Raw genomic sequence first — 21,904 nt, forward strand, 5'->3', positions numbered from 1 at the left:
AAACTCCAAGAAACTCTTATATTTTACATTGCCATATTATTCTTATACAGATTACGTAAATGCTTTTTATGACCATATTTTGATCAAGTTTGGGAAATCTATTTATTTTTTACTGAATTATTCACATTTCATTAAAAGCCACTTTACTATCTTCCCTGTGGCAGCAAACCTATAACTGAAACTAATGTTATTTAAATAGGGGAAAAAATACTGTGACATTACAGGATATATTTCAGTGAAAATTCTGTTAGGGAAACCGAAATTCGCTGAGTCTGTAGGCAGCAGATTTGCTGCTGCGGAGGTATCATGGGTAATAACATTCTCTATATGAGAATCATAAATTACCTTGTTGATATGAGTCGCTTATCGGGCAGATCGCTTCACCAGAACAGACCGTAAAAGTAGACGGTCCGCTCACGGGACGACCTGTACCCTTGTAAAAATTAAGGGCTAGGTTTGCTAGCTGAGCCAAGCGTCACCAAAGCTCTATATTTTCCTTACTCATTAGTTTAAGGCACGAATTGTGAACCCGCTTTCTAGGGTAGTCGTTGTACGGGGTCTATAAAAACACAGCGAGAACTAAAATGTAAGAATCACAATTAAATGTGACAAAGAATTTAGTTTGGTATGCTTTCAATGTAAATATATAGTGGTTTCGGTTTACTAACATTTTCTTTCAGTTTAATAAATTTTGGTAAACGCGTTCGATTTATTTTCGTTAATAAATACAAGAAGTAGTTGACAGATTTGGCAGCGCTTGCTCTCGGCGACTGCACGAACTAACAGCAGCACTAGAGCTATCTGTGGGGGTTACAAGTAAATATATGTTATTGTACTTGTACGGTAAATAAAAATGTATATTTGGTTATCCTTCAAAATTTTAAATTGCATAGAAATAAACATGATAGAAGGGCTCATTATTCTCGAAGAGTAAAATTGTTCCAGAAAGTTAAATTATCAAACAAGGTGGATTACAAATCATTACTGTAAAGAATTTATGTAGCCTACATATTTACCATAAGATAATCTAATGAAATAACTTTGATATCAATGAGTGTGAGTGCTACGATGTATAGAGCAAAATCGCTTTGGAAAATAACAACTACGTTTAAATGATTTACAACTAACTTAACGTAATTTTCAAATTTATGTTATTTTCAGCTATTGTCATTCAAAGAAAACTTAGACTGCTAGTTCTCTCCTAACCACGCCTCATTCAACAATTTGTCAGCTTTAAGCAAGTTGATAATCGTAATAAATTGTTTCGTTAAAGATAATTAATCCAATGATAAAAACACACTCTCAATATTTTTCTTTAAAATATGCATCAAACAAATATGCCAGGTCCGTCAATTTGAACGAAACTATAATTAATCATCAGATGTGAACCTCAAAAAAAGAATGTTTACCACAGAATGTTGATTCGGTTCTAAAGTTCCCTGAACTCTTGGAATTAAGGAATAAAGAAGGGATTTCTCCCTGGCTCAGAGAGTGCCCAAAGTAACCCCGACATTCGATTTTCACCGCGCCACCGAAGTATCCGGGGAGCAGAACTAAGTAGCAGAAAACACACACGTTGCCAAAGACTGAAACTGGTGTTTATTTATTTCTATGCTATCGAAGTCAGCTGATAGAAGATTGTTTTAGCGAATTTCCCTATAGGGAAGTAGCTATTACCGTAGGTCTCATGGTAAGACCTAGGCGCGGGACCGATTTTCTTTTTTATTGTGATGTACCCAGAGGCTAAAAACACAATTCGTTCAAATTTTTATATATGGACGATAACTTGAGTAATTTTTGTCCGATTTTGATAAAACTTGGTTTGAAGGTGTACGCCTAAGGCGGGATAAACTTGAATGGGATCGAGAACCAGCATGATCAGACCATGGGAAAGGGGTTAATGGGGGGTTTATGGGGTTAAAATGGGGTTTTCTCATTTTTTACCCTTCAAACACAAAATTTTTATCAATTTTTCTCCAGACCTTTTTAAAGAGCTTAAAAAAGAAATAACTTAGTATAACAAAGTGTTTTTGTACGGTGATTGGTTACGGAGAAAATTGTTAATTTAAAATTCCCATGTTACTTATGGAGGATATTGTAAAATGTTGTAGTTGGCTTTATGAATATATTTTGAACAAACTTGGCGGATTTATTTATTTCATACTAAGCTATTGATATTTTAATAAAAAAACACACTTTATTAGTTTCCCTGTAGTAGCTAACCTAGGTACTCGTGAAACATAAATATGTTAATTTAACAGATTAATTGAAAATCAATCCGGGCAAATGGAAATTCATTTAGTCGGCAGGTTTGCTGCAGCGGGGGTATTTTAAATTCTGATTTACATAAAACAAATATAATATTATTTAAACACTGTTAAAACCAAAGTTTGCTAAAAATTGCCTCAGTACTTCGGATATTACATTTTGGTAGGAGATAGTAAAGTAAAATAATCAGAATTTAGCGGAACGATTTTCGCCTATATCGAGTTAGTCTATTTAGTAATTACTTATTGGTAGCGCTGCCGTTCTCGCAGTCACCGCTAGTGTCGCTACCATCGAGGCTCGAAACAATTCTCTCATTCACCGCTAGGTGTCACTGAAATCGACTTTTCTAATCCATACATATGTTTATTCATTTATTATAAATAAATTAAAACCGTTAAAAGATTTAGTAACAAATTTAGCTTAAGCTAAAAGCAGAATCAGCCTTACATATGAATTAAAGCACACACTTCGATTTAAAGCCATACTAATCAACTAAGAAACATTTTCATTCGTTGCATCTCGCAGTGATTTTAGGGTGGCTGGTATATAACTACCTCATCTAGATTTTCTTTATCTAGCTGCTGACTTACAATCATTTTAAAAAACTAACCCATTCTTTACAAAGCCGAGAGTTGTGTCTCTTATCTGACCAATGATTGGCTTATAATCAGAGTTCAGCAGCGATTCAACGTTTTTGTCTAATGGTATCATCTGTACGGGGTAGCGGAATTTTTCCCCATAGCATTTAAGCAAAATCTGACGTCCTAAACCAGGGGCCTGTTTCTTGGAGTTTTTGTATAAAACCCCAATACAGTGTCTGTATTACAGGACATTTAAATGTACAATCATGTAGAATTATGTTTCATAAAAATAATTTAAGTCTTGTAAAATCACCTGAAATATCTACCTGTATTATAATTTCCTGTATTTTACCACTTGTTACTGGTTTTTTTTTTAAATATAGTTTTGGTGCGATTTATGGTTGCGAATAGGAATTTTTATGTTACTGCCTTTGATTGTGTGTGAGTTGTTAAAAAAATTCAGTAAATGTACAGAAAAATGCCTCCGGCGCAGCAAACCAGTATATAAAAGGAATTTCGATTAGTGGGATTGGACTTTTACTGAAATATTTCCACGAACAATTCACATTTATTCCCTCATTTTTATTTCAAGTAAAAATAGAGAACAATGAGGACTTAGGTTTGCTGCTGCGTGAAAAGGAAAAGGTGTTTTATTTATAATAATAGTATAGGGTGGAATACATACATTTGCCAAATTTGATCAAAATATAGCGTGAACAAGCACTGGGATTTTTAATATACCGTTTTCCGTAATTGTAAAGTAATGTTTAGCTAAAAAATGTTGTCTTTTTAAGCTTTACACGATTGCAATAAAAATTGGGAATTTCCATGTATTTTGGGTACATCTTTGAAAAACCCATATTTTTCGAAAAAGTTTTAATTTTTATAACCATTTCCATGGCCCAATCATGCTGGTTCACGATCTTAATCACGTTTATTCCTCTTTTAAAATGCATTCCAAATTTACACTAAAATCTGACCAAAACTAATTTAATGTTGTACGCTATATCCGAATTATAACATCATCGTCCTCTTCACTAGAACTACTAGATTCATCCATTGTGTGTTATCTTACTACGAAATTTAACTTTTCAATGTATCACTAGTAGTTAGAGGCATGACTACTTGTGCAACTTTTATGGTGGTTTAAAAGATTGCTAAAATATTCCCCAATTTACAGGTCCTGTATTACAGGAGTTTCTCTTTATGAGACCCTACACTGCAGATGTCCTGTATTATTTACTTGTAATAACGCAAACTTGTAACTTTTACTTGTAATACAGATATGTTTCCTGTACTACAGGGCCTATAACTTTTATGAAACAGGCCCTGAAGGTGAAATTCCGGCCGCGAACCTTTGAGTTGCACATCAGTTTGATAAATTAAAGGTGGAATTAAACGTATATTTTCATGGTTGTGAATTTTATCAGAACACATCAAATTATAAAACTTAAAGTACTTGCCGGAATTTGACCCCTTATGAGGCCAATCGAATGGTATTTGGGAAAATTGTTTTCAGTCTGTGAAATTGCATTATGTATGTTTTTAGACTTAAAACGCGATAAAAGAGAAAACGCACAATTTTTGTCCCAAGACACCGTTGAATTGATATTAGTAGTGTACAACCTAGACTTTAATGATTAAGTTCAACAGTTAAAGTGCATATTTCTACTTTCTCCCCTTATCATAGTATATGGAGAAAGTATTGTTTTCGTCTAAATTTTCATGTTTGAGTTTTGATTGGACATATCCGTTTTGAGTCCCCCTGAACCCAAACAAAGTGGTGTTCGACGTGATGTATGTATGTGTGGCTGTGTGCAGAGCTACGGACCACACCTGTTGTCAGATTTTGATGACATTAAGTATGTGGGTACCAACTTATGGTGCCTCTAGGATTTTTTAATTTTTTTAATTTTTATATTTTTAAGGAAAACGCATAAAATAACGGAAAAATCTGATTTTTTAAATTACCAGATCAAGTTTTATAAAAATTTAGTATGTTATAGTCCTTTGAATTCCGAACAAAATTGATATAAATCCTATCCGTAAAGATTATAGTTCAAAAGTTATTGTAATTTAGTAATGTGTTATGGCCCTTCTACAAAAATAGTGCAGCCCCTCCATTGCTGAAAGTTATAGCACCTTTTGAGAAAGTTTTCTACAAAATAGCATAGTTAATCCCGCTGCTTACCCATGATAAACGTTGTTCACAAGCTGAATTTAATTTGAGAAAGTATGGGTCAGATTGCTGATACCTTTTTAATAAACCAAAATCCATCCAAATCCATTTGTACATATCAACACAGAAAACATACGGCAATAGTAGCACTTCATCTATGGTATGTTTTTTGTGATATCATAGATAAAAGGAGTAGACACTCCTTTTATCTATGATATCACAAAAAACATACCATGGGGATATTAACCAATTAATACAGATTTTGTATCTAAAGATCTTTAGACTAGCATGTTAAAAAAATCAAATATTGACTTGAAAGTGTGGATATCAACAATTAACTTTTAACCATCTATTATTTTTGGGTAAGATATTCCAAACTGACAACACTTGGGGTGGTATGTCTAAAAAACAGTTGATATTTTACTTAAATCAGCGAATACCAATATAGTGAATACAATATAGTTTTCAATAAACGCAACACTTGTTTGAAGAAGTTTGAGATTACAGTAGTTAATGCACAATACGTGACAAATTAAGTAGTGGATTTAATATTTTACAACCTGTTTATTTGAGAAGTACTGTAATCTCATATGAAACACAAATCTTTCTTTGTAGACTATAAAATGAATGATTTATTTTTAAAGGACATAATATACATCTAATCTACAACATCTTTGAGCTTGCCTAAATGTTCAGCCTTGGCCAAATTCCTAATATACCAAACCGTACAGACAACAATGCCACAACTCATATCAGCTGATTGGTAATGAAGGGAAGGTAACAGGGCTTCCACCTTAAAGAGCTTGTTTGTAGCTAAATAGTAATTCTCTACACTTGAAATTTGGGTTGCATTTTATAAAAATCCTAATGTATAATTAGAATACCTACAATCCATAAGATCAGTGAAAGAAATTCGTGTTTTGACAAAATTCTAAAGATGTCGCTTTAAAATAACAGCTAAAGTATCAAAATAATTTTTTTGTGTATTAATTTGATATGAATGTGATCAGTTATTGCAGAGTAATTGAAATGTAAAGAAATACAGTACATTTGACATAATGTTTAAGGTCAATTCATTTCCTTATTATATAGTTATTAGTAAGTGGTTAGAAAAAAATTATGAAAATTTGGTATATTTTGGCCTGTTTAGTAATTAACAACAATTAACAACTTATTGGTGGCTCTGCCGTACGGATTCACAACAGTTAGTTCTCGCAGTCACCGCTAGTGTCGCTAACGTACAGGCTCACAACAGTTCTCCCATTCACCGCTAGGTGTCACTAAAATCGACTTTTCTAATCCATACATTTGTTTATTCATTTACTATAGATAAATTAAAACCGTTAAAAGATTTCGTAACAAATTTAGCACAAACTAAAAGTACAATTAGCTTTACCTATGAATTAAAGCACACACTTCGATTTAAAGCCATACTAATCAACTATGAAACCTTTTCATTCGTTGCTTCTCGCAGTGATTTTTGGGTGGCTGGTATATGACTACCTCATCTGGACTCACAAGTCTCATACTCCTACTCAATTAAAATTAACCATTCTTTACAAAGCCGAGAGTTGTGTCTCTTACCTGAGAGAGACCAATGATTGGCTTATAAATCTTATAATTTATTCAAGGATGATCAGGATCAGTGATTCAATGGTGTTTGAATCATCTGTACGGGGTAGCTAACTTTAACCCCTGAGCAAATTCTGACCTAAAGTTGAAAATCTGAATTTTCGAGTTTAATTTTGATTGGACGTATCCGTTTTGGGTCTCTCTGAACCGAAAAGAGATGTTTTCGAAGTGACGTATGTATGTGTGGGTGCGTACAGAGCTACAGACCACACCTGTTGTCAGATTTTGATGACATTTGGTATGTAGGTACCAATTTATGGTGTCTGTAGGACTTTTTAATTTTTTTAATTTTGATTTTCAAGGTGTTTTATCCATAAAACGCATAAAATAACGGAAAATCGGATTTAAAACAAATGGCCCGATCAAGTTTTATAAAATTTTAGTATGTTTACAGTAGTCCTTTGAGTTCCGAACAAATTGGTATAAATCCTGTTTCAGTAAACATTACGGTTCAAATGTTATTGAAACTTAGTTTATTTTCCCATAAAAACCCTATAAAAAATGGGATTTTAGGATAAACCCCGGTTTTGATTAAAACTAATATGTTATGGCCCTTGTAAAAAAATAGTGCAACCCCTGCATTGCTGACAGTTGTAGCAAAATATTAGAACACATGAAATTATAAAACCTAGATACGGGTCGTAATTTTACCACCGGACTTTTACCCACTTTATGAGGCCAGCTCAAAATGTACGGCCCGGATTTCGACTAGCGGAATTTTACCCCCTGGCCAGATATAGAAATTGGTGAGAATATTTAATATTATTCTTAAATAAATTGTTTTTCCATGGTTGTAAAATATAATATTTATAGAAATATACACCTAATTATTATTTAAATTGGCTACTCAGTTTGTTTACATACATGTTAACGATGGCCCCAAAGTCACATCCCGAAACATGAATATCAAAATTAAACAGTGACACATGTTTACTTAGTTGAGATTACAAATAAATTAAAATTGGCTACTTAAAAAAGTTCAATAAAATGTTTACTATTCCGCGTTAGGTTGTCCATAATAACGATTATAAATTCTAAAAAAAAATATTTCTATTTCTTCTCCTTGGTTGTGTTCTATCATGACTTTCTAATGTTTCCATAGTTTACAAATCGGCTCTTTCAATGATTACTAAGAAATGCAGGACTGTGTTAATTCAGTTTTCTTTTTAGTATATCAATTTAACCAGGCTCTCTCTTTTTTTTCCATTGTAATATTTATGCCAACCCAAATTCAAATAGTAAATATTTCATTTCAACCAAGTCAGTAAATATTTGTTGCAAACTGTTAAATTAGCAATCTCTGTTACACTGTAAACTCTGTTACTCTGTGACTGTTTACAATTAACATATGATTTTCTCACTTTTAATTTCTGGCAACAGCTGGAGTTTCAAAACAATGTTTGTTTCCCATGTTAATCTTATGGAGAAATACGAAACTTTAAAGGGTCCCAGGGCCTCACTCTCTAATTATTTACCTAAAAAGAATAGAACGAAGAAATTTGAACAAAATTCGAAAATTGTAGGTTGATAACTAGTTTAAAAGTTACAATAATGATTGTGGACTAGTAGAAATATTGGCTTTGGATACGGTGAATTGACAATAATCCTGTTTCAAAACAACCATGTTTATATGTGTTTCAAGCGTTTTCTTTTATTTTTCATATTCCTTAATTATTGCAAATGCAATACATGCAATGTGATTTCGGAAATGTTTTAATGGTCTGGAAATGTATGGGTTTCTGTTACCTAAATAATGTTTTTAATTTACCGAACAAAAAATTACGGGAAAACGGTGAAAAGCTGGTATATTTTGGTCTGTTTAGTAATAACTTATTGGTAGCGCTGCCGTTCTCGCAGTCACCGCTAGTGTCGCTACCGTCGAGGCTCGCAACAGTTCTCCCATTCATCACTAGGTATCTCTGAAATCGACTATTCTAATCCATACATTTGTTTATTCATTTACTACAAATAAATTAAAACCGTTAAACGATTTAGTGACAAATTTAGCTTAAGCTAAAAGCACAATCAGCTTTACATATGAATTAAAGCACACACTTCAATTTAAAGCCATACTAATCAACTAAGAAGAATTTTAATTCGTTGCATCTCGCAGTGATTTTTGGGTGGCTGGTATATGACTACCTCATCTAGACGTACTATATCTATCTACTGACTTACAATCATTTCAAAAAATTAACCCATTCTTTACAAAGCCAAAAGTTGTGTCTCTTACCTGGAGACCAATGATTGGCTTATAATTAGAGTTCAGCAGCGATTCAACGTTATTGCCTAATGTTATCATCTGTACGGGGTAGCGGAATTTTTCCCCATAGCATTTAAGCAAAATCTGACGTCCTAAACCAGGGGCCTGTTTCTTGGAGTTTTTGTATAAAACCCCAATACAGTGCCTGTATTACAGGACATTTAAATGTACAATCATGTAGAATTATGTTTCATAAAAATAATTTAAGTTTTGTAAAATCACCTGAAATATCTACCTGTATTATAATTTCCTGTATTTTACCACTTGTTACTGGTTTTTTTTAAATATAGTTTTGGTGCGATTTATGGTTGCGAATAGGAATTTTTATGTTACTGCCTTTGATTATGTGTGAGTTGTTCAAAAATTCAGTTATGGCTAAATGTACAGAAAAATGCCTCCGGCGCAGCAAACCAGTATATAAAAGGAATTTCGATTAGTGGGATTGGACTTTACTACTGAAATATTTTCACCAACAATTCACATTTAATCCATCATATTTAATTCAAGTAACAATAGAGAACAATGAGGACTTAGGTTTGCTGCTGCGTGAAAAGGAAAAGGTGTTTTATTTATAATAATAGTATAGGATGGAATAAATACATTTGCCAAATTTGATCAAAATATAGCGTAAACAAGCACTGGGATTTTTAATATACCGTTTTCCGTAATTGTAAAGTAATGTTTAGCTAAAAAATGTTGTCTTTTTAAGCTTTACACGATTGCAATAAAAATTGGGAATGTCCATGTATTTTTGGTACATCTTTGAAAAAACCGTATTTTTCGAAAAAGTTTTAAGCTTTATAACCATTTCCATGACCCAATCATGCTGGTTCATGATCTTAATCACGTTTATTCCTCTTTTAAAATGCATTCCAAATTTACACCAAAATCTGACCAAAACTAATGTAATGTTGTAGGCTATATCCGAATAATAACATCATCGTCCTCTTCACTAGAACTACTAGATTCATCCATTGTGTGTTATCTTACTACGAAATTTCACTTTTCAATGTATCACTAGTAGCTAGAGGCATACTTGTGCAACTTTTATGGTGGTTTAAAAGATTGCTAAAATATTCCCCAATTTACAGGTTCTGTATTACTAACAGGAGTTTCTCTTTCTCCCTACACTGAAGATGTCCTGTATTATTTAATTGTAATACAGGATAATCACCTGTAAATTAATTTACAGGGAAAACTCTTAATGAAACGCAAACTTGTAACTTTTACTTATAATACAGGTATGTTTCCTGTACTACAGGGCCTACATAGTGTTATTGGGAATTTTCAGTCCTATTGTGAATCAAGATCAATATAGTTTTCAATAAACGCAACACTTGTTTGAAGTAGTTTGAGATTAAAGTAGTTAATGTACAATACGTGACAAATTAAGTAGTGGATTTAACATTTTACAACCTGTTTATTTGAGAAGTTAATATCGTATGAAACACAAATCTTTCTTTGTAGACTATAAAATGAATGATTTATTTTTAAAGGACATAATATACATCTAATATAAAACATCTTTGAGCTTGCCTAAATGATAAGCCTTGGCCAAATTCCTAATATACCAAACCGTACAGACAACAATGCCACAACTCATATCAGCTGATTGGTAATGAAGTGAAGGTAACAGGGCTTCCACCTTAAAGAGCTTGTTTGTCCCTAAATAGTAATTCTCTACACTTGAAATTTGGGTTGCATTTTATAAAAATCCTAATGTATAATTAGAATATCTACAATCCATAAGATCAGTGAAAGAAATTCGTGTTTTGACAAAATTCTAAAGATTTCGCTTTAAAATAAGAGCTAAAGTATCAAAATAATTTTTATGTGTATTAATTTGATATGAATGTGATCAGTTATTGCAGAGTAGTTGAAATGTAAAGAAATACAGTACATTTGACATACATGTATAATGTTTTAGGTAAATTCATTTCCTTATTTTATAGTTATTAGTAAGTGGTTAGAAAATAAAATGATAAAAATTTGTTATGTTTTGGCCTGTTTAGTAATTAACAACAATTAACAACTCATTGGTGGCGCTGCCGTACGGATTCACAACAGTTAGTTCTCGCAGTCACCGCTAGTGTCGCTACCGTACAGGCTCACAACAGTTCTCCCATTCACCGCTAGATGTCACTAAAATCGACTTTTCTAATCCATACGATTGTTTATTCATTTACTATTAATAAATTAAAACCGTTAAAAGATTTAGTGACAAATTTAGCTTAAGCTAAAAGCACAATTAGCTTTATCTATGAATTAAAGCACACACTTCGATTTAAAGTCGTGCCAATCAACTAAGAAACATTTGCATTCGTTGCATCTCGCAGTGATTTTTGGGTGGCTGGTATAAGACTACCTCATCTAGACTCATATCTGCAAGTACGAGGGCCTGAGGTCTATACTATAAGATTGAACAATTCTTTACAAAGCCGAGAGTTGTGACTCTTACCTGAGACCAATGATTGGTTTATAATATAATAATTATTGAATTCTTCATCAGGGTTGAGCTGGTGAATAGAGATTCAGTGGTATTACTGGTATTGGTATCATCTGTACGGGATGGCGGGGCGAAATTTTTTATCCTGAGCAAATTCTGACGTTGAAAATTAGATTTTTCGAGTCCAATTATGATTGGATGTATCCGTTTTGGATCTCTCTACCCCGAAAAGAGTTGTTTTCGAAGTGATGTATGTATGTGTGGGTGCGTACAGAGCTACAGACCACACCTGTTGTCAGATTTTGATGACATTTGGTATGTAGGTACCAATGTATGGTGTCTCTAGGACTTTTTTCATTTTTTTTAAATTTCGATTTTTAAGGTGATTTACCCATAAAACGCATAAAATAACGGAAAATCGGATTTTTAAAAAATGACCCGATCAAGTTTTATAAAATTTTAGTATGTTATACAGTAGTCCTTTGAGTTCCGAACAAAATGGTATAAATCCTGTTTCCGTAAGGATTACGGTTGAAATGTTATTGAAACTTAGTTTATTTTCCCATAAAAAATCCTATAAAAAATGGGATTTTAGGATAAACCCTGGTTTTGATTAACCAATAAGTTGTGATCCTTGAAAAAAATAGTACAACCCCTCCGTTGCTGAAAGTTATAGCATCTTTTGACAAGAGTTTCTACAAAATATTAGAACACATGAAATTATAAAACCTAGATACGGGTCGTAATTTTACCACCGGACTTTTACCCCCTTTATGAGGCCAGCTCAAAATGTACGGCCCGGATTTCGACTCGCGGATTTTACCCCCTGGCCAGATATAGAAATTGGTGAGAATATTTAATATTATTCTTAAATAAATTGTTTTTCCATGGTCGTAAAATATAATATTTATAGAAATATACGCCCAATTATTATTTAAATTGGCTACTCAGTTTGTTTACATACATGTTAACGATGGCTCCAAAGTCACATCCTGAAACTTGAATATCAAAATTAAACAGTGACACATGTTTACTTAGTTGAGATTACAAATAAATTAAGATAGGCTACTTAAAAAGTTCAATAAAATGTTTACTATTCCGCGTTGGGTTGTCCATAATAACGATTATAAATTCTAAAAAAAATATTTCTTTTCCTTCTCCTTGGTTGTGTTCTATCATGACTTTCTAATGTTTCCATAGTTTACAAATCGGCTCTTTCAATGATTACTAAGAAATGCAGCACTGTGTTAATTCAGTTTTCTTTTTAGTATATCAATTTAACCAGGCTCTCTCGTTTTTTTCCATTGTAATATTTATGCCAACCCAAATTTAAATAGTAAATATTTCATTTCAACCAAGTCAGTAAATATTTGTTGCAAACTGTTAAATTAGCAAACTCTGTTACACTGTAAACTCTGTTACTCTGTGACTGTTTACAATTAACATATGATTTTCTCACTTTTAATTTCTGGCAACAGCTGGAGTTTCAAAACAATGTTTGTTTCCCATGTTAATCATATGGAGAAATACGAAACTTTAAAGGGTCCCAGGGCCTCACTCTCTAATTATTTACCTAAAAAGAATAGAACGAAGAAATTTGAACAAAATTCGAAAATTGTAGGTTGATAACTAGTTTAAAAGTTACAATAATGATTGTGGACTAGTAGAAACATTGGCTTTGGATACGGTGAATTGACAATAATCCTGTTTCAAAACAACCATGTTTATATGTGTTTCAAGCGTTTTCTTTTATGTTTCATATTCCTTAATTATTGCAAATGCAATACATGCAATGTGATTTCGGAAATGTTTTAATGGTCTGGAAATGTATGGGTTTCTGTTACCTAAATGTTAAATTACCGAACAAAAAAATACGGGAAAACGGTGAAAAGTTGGTATATTTTGGTCTGTTTAGAAATAACTTATTGGTAGCGCTGCCGTTCTCGCAGTCACCGCTAGTGTCGCTACCGTCGAGGCTCGGAACAGTTCACCCTTTCACCACTAGATGTCTCTGAAATCGACTTTTCTAATCCATACATTTGTTTATTCATTTACTACAAATAAATTAAAACCATTAAAAGATTTAGTGACAAATTTAGCTTAAGCTAAAAGCACAATCAGCTTTACATATGAATTAAAGCACAACCTTTGATTTAAAGCCGAGCTTATCAACAAAGAAACATTTTCATTCGTTGCATCTCGCAGTGATTTTTGGGTGGCTGGTATAACACTACTCATCTAGTCTCAAAAGGAAGACATCTGGCCTACTAACATACAATAATTGTAAAATATTAAACCATTCTTTACAAAGCCGAGAGTTGTGTCTCTTACCTGGAGACCAATGATTGGCTTATAATCAGAGTTCAGCAGCAATTCAACGTTAATGCCTAATAGTAAATCATAACAAAGTAAACTGCACTACAGATATTGAACAAATCGAAAACACAACCAATACACCATCTCTTTCAAAATTTAAATGCATATCAGAAGATAAACTAAAGAAACTTTTTACCCATATCAAGTCCAACAATGCTGCGGGCTACGATGAAATCACGGGAAAGCTGCTTAGGTACTGCAGAGAAGAAGTAACGGAACCTTTACTCCATATAATCAACACCTCACTCAACAAAAATCAAATACCTAAAAACTTAAAAATATCTAAGATTTACCCAAAATTTAAAAAAGGAGACAAAAAAAATCCTGGAAATTATAGGCCCATATCCAACTTACCAACAATATCCAAACTATTAGAAAGAGAAATATACGACCAAATCATAAATCACCTAGAAACAAACAACCTACTCACAAACTGTCAACATGGCTTCCGAAAGAAACGAGGAACAAATACCGCAATTGCAGAACTCTGCGAAGACATAACAAGTATTTGGGAAGACAGAAAAAATGCATCGGGACTTTTCTTAGACCTTCAAAAAGCGTTCGACTCATTGGACTGGGATATACTTCTACAAAAGCTAAAAAAAGTACATATTGAAGGAGAAGCATTGGCACTAATAAAAAACTATCTTGACCATAGGTACCAATATGTTGAAACCGATCAGCAAGTGAACAACATAATTATAACAACCAAATCACCACTTAAACAGAATACAAAAGGCATTCCTCAAGGCTCCATACTTGGCCCACTTTTCTTCCTGATATATATTAATGATGTACCGGAAAAATTATCAAAAGATTTCAAATGTATTCTATTTGCAGATGATACCACCATAATAATACCTACAGATAGAAATAAAAATAACCAACAACTCATAACCACAGCAGTAGAACAAGCAACAACAATATGCAACAACCTAAATTTAAAACTTAATACCAGTAAAACTACACACATAAATTTCAAACCAAGCAACAACCTAGAAGATCAAAGCGACTGGACCAACATCAGTATCACAACGCAAGAAACAACTAAATTCCTGGGAATAATTGTTGATAAAAATTTATCCTGGCAGCAACACATCGAACATCTGTGTAAAAAACTGGCCTCTGCACACTATGGCATCAAACGAATTCGCACCATAACCGACGAAGAAACCTCCAGAATAGCCTACTTCTCGCTTTTTGCTTCTCACCTGAGTTACGGAATTGCAACATGGGGATCATCATCTGCAAACAATATGGACAAACTACTTATCCTACAAAAGAAAGTACTACGGACGATATGCAGGACACACTATCTGGAACATTGTAGACCCTTATTCATCCAGCTCAAAATCCCCACCGTTTTCTCACAATACATCCTAGAAACCATTCTCCTAGCAAAAAAATCCAATCCAACACTCCGGTCACATTATCATAATCACAACACCAGACACAAAAACAATATAAACCTGCCACAACACAGACTAAAAAAATTCAGCAACACCCCAACATACACAGGATCTAAATACATAAATCTTCTGCCAGAAAAAATTAAAAACATTTCAAATCATACCACATTTGTAAAGACACTAAAAAACTACCTTATAAACAAACCATATTACTCAACAAAGGAATACATACAAGAACACACCTATACACACCTACACTGGGCTAGCTGAAAGGCTGCCAAGAAGATGAAGAAGGAGAAATTTTGACGACTCCCCGATCTGAGGATTGTGGTGAAGAAAGAAGAGGTAAAAGGTAAAAGGTGGTATCATCTGTACGGAGTAGCGAAATTTTTCCCCATAGCATTTAAGCAAAATCTGACGTCACAAACCAGCGGCCTGTTTCTTGGAGTTTTTGTATAAAACTCCAATACAGTGCCTGTATTACAGGACATTTAAATGTACAATCATGTAGAATTATGTTTCATAAAAATAATTTGAGTCTTGTAAAATCACCTGAAATATCTACCTGTATTATAATTTCCTGTATTTTAACACTTGTAACTGGGTTTTTTTAAATATAGTTTTGGTGCAATTTATGGTTGTCAATAGGAATTTTTATGTTACTGCCTTTGATTGTGTGTGAGTTGTTCAAAAATTCAGTTATGGCTAAAAGTACAGAAAAATGCCTCCGGCGCAGCAAACCAGTATATAAAAGGAATTTCGATTAGTGGGATTGGACTTTTACTGAAATTTTTCAATGAACAATTCACATTTAATCCCTCATATTTAATTCAAGTAACAATAGAGAACAATGAGGACTTAGGTTTGCTGCTGCGTGAAAAGGAAAAGGTGTTTTATTTATAATAATAGTATAGGATGGAATAAATACATTTGCCAAATTTGATAAAAATATAGCGTAAACAAGCACTGAAATTTTTAATATACCGTTTTCCGTAATTGTAAAGTAATGTTTAGCTAAAAAATGTTGTCTTTTTAAGCTTTACACGATTGCAATAAAAATTGGGAATGTCCATGTATTTTTGGTACATCTTTGAAAAAACCGTATTTTTCGAAAAAGTGTTAAACTTTATAACCATTTCCATGACCTAATCATGCTGGTTCACGATCTTAATCCCGTTTATTCCTCTTTTAAAATGCATTCCAAATTTACACCAAAATCTGACCAAAACTAATTTAATGTTGTAGGCTATATCCGAATAATAACATCATCGTCCTCTTCACTAGAACTACTAGATTCATTCATTGTGTGTTATCTTACTACGAAATTTCACTTTTCAATGTATCACTAGTAGCTAGAGGCATACTTGTGCAACTTTTATGGTGGTTTAAAAGATTGCTAAAATATTCCCCAATTTACAGGTTCTGTATTACTAACAGGAGTTTCTCTTTATGAGACCCTACACTGAATATGTCCTGTAATATTTACTTGTAATACAGGATAATCGCCTGTAAATTATTTTACAGGGAAAACTCTTTATGAAACGCAAACTTTTAACTTTTACTTGTAATACAGACATGTTTCCTGTACTACAGGGCCTACATAGTGTTATTGGGAATTTTCAGTACTATTGTGAATCAAGACTCCATATAGTTTTCAATAAACGCAACACTTGTTTGAAGTAGTTTGAGATTAGGCCTACAGTAGTTAATGCACAATACAGGACAAATTAAGTAGTGGATTTAAAATTTACAACCTGTTTATTTGAGAAGTGCTGTAATCTCGCATGAAACACAAATCTTTCTTTGTAGAGTATGAATGAATGATTTTTTTTAAAGGCCATAATATACATCTAATCTACAACATCTTTGAGCTTGCCTAAATGTTAAGCCTTGGCCAAATTCCTAATATACCAAACCGTACTAACAACAATGCCACAACTCATATCAGCTGATTGGTAATGAAGTGAAGGTAACAGGGCTTCCACCTTAAAGAGCTTGTTTGTCCCTAAATACAGTAGTAATTCTCTACACTTGAAATTTGGGTTGCATTTTATAAAAACCCCAATGTATAATTAGAATATCTACAATCCATAAGATCAGTGAAAGAAATTCGTGTTTTGACGAAATTCTAAAGATTTCGCTTTAAAATAACAGCTAAAATATCAAAATAATTTTTATGTGTATTAATTTGATATGAATGTGATCAGTTATTGCAGAGTAATTGAAATGTAAATAAATACAGTACATTTGACATATAATGTTTAAGGTCAATTCATTTCCTTATTATATAGTTATTAGTAAGTGGTTAGAAAAAATTATGAAAATTTGGTATATTTTTGGCCTGTTTAGTAATTAACAACAATTTATAACTTATTGGTAGCGCTGCCGAGCCGACGTTGCCGCTCTCGCAGTCACCGCTAGTGTCGCTACCGTCGAGGCTCGAAACAGTTCTCCCATTCACCGCTAGGTGTCACTAAAATCGACTTTTCTAATCCATACGATTGTTTATTCATTTACTATAAATATATTAAAACCGTTAAAAGATTGAGTGACAAATTTAGCTTAAGCTAAAAGCACAATTAGCTTTACATATTAATTAAAGCACACACTTCGATTTAAAGCCATACTAATCAACTATGAAACCGTTTCATTTGTTGCTTCTCGCAGTGATTGTTGGGTGGCTGGTATAAGACTACCTCATCTGGACTCTCAAGTCTCACACTTAAAGCCTACTAACAAAAAATAACCATTCTTTACAAAGCCGAGAGTTGTGTCTCTTACCTGAGACCGATGATTGGCTTATAAATCTTATAAACTAATCAGGGATGATCAGGGATTCAATGGTGTTTGTTTGAGTAATCTGAACGGGGTAGCTTACTTCAACCCCTGAGCAAATTCTGACGTTGAAAATCTGAATTTTCGAGTGCAGTTATGATTGGATGTATCCGTTTTGGATCTCTCTACCCCAAAAAGAGTTGTTTTCGAAGTGATGCATGTATGTGTGGGTGCGAACAGAGCTACAGATCACATCTGTTGTCAGATTTTGATGACATTTGGTATGTTGGTACCAATGCATGGTGTCTGTAGGACTTTTAATTTTTTTTATTTTGATTTTAAAGGTGATTTATCCATAAAACGCATAAAATAACGGAAAATCGGATTTAAAACAAAAGGCCCGATCAAGTTTTATTAAATTTTAGTATGTTTACAGTAGTCCTTAGAGTTCCGAACAAAATGTAATAAATCCTGTTTCCGTAAAGATTACGGTTCAAATGTTATTGAAACTTAGTTTATTTTCCCATAAAAAATCCTATAAAAATGGGATTTTAGGATAAACCCTGGTTTTGATTAACCAATATGTTGTGGCCCTTGAAAAAAATAGTAGGCCTACAACCCCTCCTTTGCCGAAAGTTATAGCATCTTTTGACAAGAGTTTCTACAAAATATTAGAACACATGAAATTATAAAACCTAGATACGGGTCGTAATTTTACCACCGGACTTTTACCCCCTTTATGAGGCCAGCTCACAATGTACGGCCCGGATTTCGACTCGCGGAATTTTACCCCTGGCCAGATATAGAAATTGGTGAGAATATTTAATATTATTCTTAAATAAATTGTTTTTCCATGGTCGTAAAATATAATATTTATAGAAATATACACCCAATTATTATTTAAATTGGCTACTCAGTTTGTTTACATACATGTTAACGATGCCCCCAAAGTCACATCCCGAAACTTGAATATCAAAGTTAAACAGTGACACATGTTTACTTAGTTGAGATTACAAATAAATTAAGATAGGCTACTTAAAAAAGTTCAATAAAATGTTTACTATTCCGCGTTAGGTTGTCCATAATAACGATTATAAATTCTAAAAAAAATATTTCTATTTCTTCTCCTTGGTTGTGTTCTATCATGACTTTCTAATGTTTCCATAGTTTACAAATCGGCTCTTTCAATGATTACTAAGAAATGCAGCACTGTGTTAATTCAGTTTTCTTTTTGAAATATCAATTTAACCAGGCTCTCTCGTTTTTTTCCATTGTAATATTTATGCCAACCCAAATTCAAATAGTAAATATTTCATTTCAACCAAGTCAGTAAATATTTGTAGCAAACTGTTAAATTAGCAAACTTATTGACTGTTTACAATTAACATATGATTTTCTCACTTTTAATTTCTGGCAACAGCTGGAGTTTCAAAACAATGTTTGTTTCCCATATTGATCTTATAGAGAAATACGAAACTTTTAAGGGTCCCAGGGCCTCACTCTCTAATTATTTACCTAAAAAGAATAGAACGAAGAAATTTGTGCAAAATTCGAAAATTGTAGGTTGATAACTAGTTTAAAAGTTACAATAATGATTGTGGACTATTGGAAACATTGGCTTTGGATACGGTGAATTGACAATAATCCCGTTTCAAAACAACCATGTTTATATGTGTTTCAAGTGTTTTCTTTTATTTTTCAAATTCCTTAATTATTGTAAATGCAATACCTCCATGCAATGTGATTTCGGAAATGTTTTTAATGGTCTGGAAATGTATAGGTTTTCATTTACCTAAAAAATGTTTATAATGGTCTGGAAAAGTATAGGTTTCTGTTACCTAAATAATGTTTTAGCGAATTTCCCTATAGGGAAGTAGCTATTACCGTAGGTGGCACGGTAAGACCTAGACCCGGGACCGATTTACTTTTTCATTTTGATGTCCCCAGAGGCCAAAAACACCATTCGTTCAAATTTTTATATATGTATATATATATAGACATATATATATATGTATATATATATATAGACATATATATATATATATATATATACGTCCGTGAACGCGATAACTTGAGTAATTTTTGTCCGATTTTGATGAAATTTGGTTTAAAGGTGTAAAGCGGGATAAACTTGAATGAGTTTGCGAACCAGCACGATCGGACCATGGGAACGGGGCTTTACGGGGGGTTTTATGGGGTAAAAATTGGTTTTTCTCACTTTTGACCCTCAAAACACAAAATTTCCCGATTTCTCTTTAAACCTTTTTAAAGAGCCTAAAAAAACAAATAATTTAGTATATAAAAGTATTTTTGTTCGATTATTAGTAACGGAGAAAATTAAAAAAATTGTAAATTTAAAATTCCCATGTTATTCTTAAGGAGAATATTGTCAAATGTTGTAGTTTGCTTGTTTATGGATATATTTTGATCAAACTTGGCAAATTTATTTATTTTGTACTAAGCTATCAATATTTTACTCAAAAACACACTTTATTAGTTTCCTTGTAGCAGCAAACCTAGGTACTCGTTAAACCTAATGTTATTAAAATATATTTAACTGAAAATCAATTCAGACAAATGGAAATTCGCTTAGTCGGCAGGTTTGCTGCGGCGGGGGTATTTAATTTACCGAACAAAAAATTACGGGAAAACGGTGAAAAGCTGGTATATTTTGGTCTGTTTAGTAATAACTTATTGGTAGCGCTGCCGTTCTCGCAGTCACCGCTAGTGTCGCTACCGTCGAGGCTCGCAACAGTTCTCCCATTCATCACTAGGTATCTCTGAAATCGACTTTTCTAATCCATACATTTGTTTATTCATTTACTCTAAATAAATTAAAACCGTTAAACGATTTAGTGACAAATTTAGCTTAAGCTAAAAGCACAATCAGCTTTACATATGAATTAAAGCACACACTTCAATTTAAAGCCATACTAATCAACTAAGAAGAATTTTAATTCGTTGCATCTCGCAGTGATTTTTGGGTGGCTGGTATATGACTACCTCATCTAGACGTACTATATCTATCTACTAACTTACAATCATTTCAAAAAATTAACCCATTCTTTACAAAGCCGAGAGTTGTGTCTCTTACCTGGAGACCAATGATTGGCTTATAATCAGAATTCAGCAGCGATTCAACGTTTTTGCCTAATGTTATCATCTGTACGGGGTAGCGGAATTTTTCCCCATAGCATTTAAGCAAAATCTGACGTCCTAAACCAGGGGCCTGTTTCTTGGAATTTTTGTATAAACCCCCAATACAGTGCCTGTATTACAGGACATTTAAATGTACAATCATGTAGAATTATGTTTCATAAAAATAATTTAAGTTTTGTAAAATCACCTGAAATATCTACCTGTATTATAATTTCCTGTATTTTACCACTTGTTACTGGTTTTTTTTAAATATAGTTTTGGTGCGATTTATGGTTGCGAATAGGAATTTTTATGTTACTGCCTTTGATTGTGTGTGAGTTGTTCAAAAATTCAGTTATGGCTAAATGTACATAAAAATGCCTCCGGCGCAGCAAACCAGTATATAAAAGGAATTTCGATTAGTGGGATTGGACTTTACTACTGAAATATTTTCACCAACAATTCACATTTAATCCATCATATTTAATTCAAGTAAAAATAGAGAACAATGAGGACTTAGGTTTGCTGCTGCGTGAAAAGGAAAAGGTGTTTTATTTATAATAATAGTATAGGATGGAATACATACATTTGCCAAATTTGATCAAAATATAGCGTAAACAAGCACTGGGATTTTTAATATACCGTTTTCCGTAATTGTAAAGTAATGTTTAGCTAAAAAATTTTGTCTTTTTAAGCTTTACACGATTGCAATAAAAATTGGGAATTTCCATGTATTTTGGGTACATCTTTGAAAAACCCATATTTTTCGAAAAAGTTTTAATTTTTATAACCATTTCCATGGCCCAATCATGCTGGTTCACGATCTTAATCACGTTT

General features: G+C 32.9%; 1 non-coding gene across 1 annotated transcript; it reads right to left on the bottom strand.

Annotated features, from left to right (window-relative positions):
• Positions 1–367: 367 nt before the first annotated feature.
• On the bottom strand, positions 368–518 carry LOC128993663 (U12 minor spliceosomal RNA). Its single transcript, XR_008490792.1, has one exon. It is a non-coding gene; the product is annotated as a U12 minor spliceosomal RNA (small nuclear RNA).
• Positions 519–21,904: the final 21,386 nt, after the last annotated feature.

The sequence above is a fragment of the Macrosteles quadrilineatus genome, unplaced genomic scaffold, assembly GCF_028750875.1.
Source record: "Macrosteles quadrilineatus isolate MER2022 unplaced genomic scaffold, UCM_ALF_1.0 Scaffold_4__1_contigs__length_99947679, whole genome shotgun sequence".
Taxonomy (NCBI): domain Eukaryota; kingdom Metazoa; phylum Arthropoda; class Insecta; order Hemiptera; family Cicadellidae; genus Macrosteles; species Macrosteles quadrilineatus.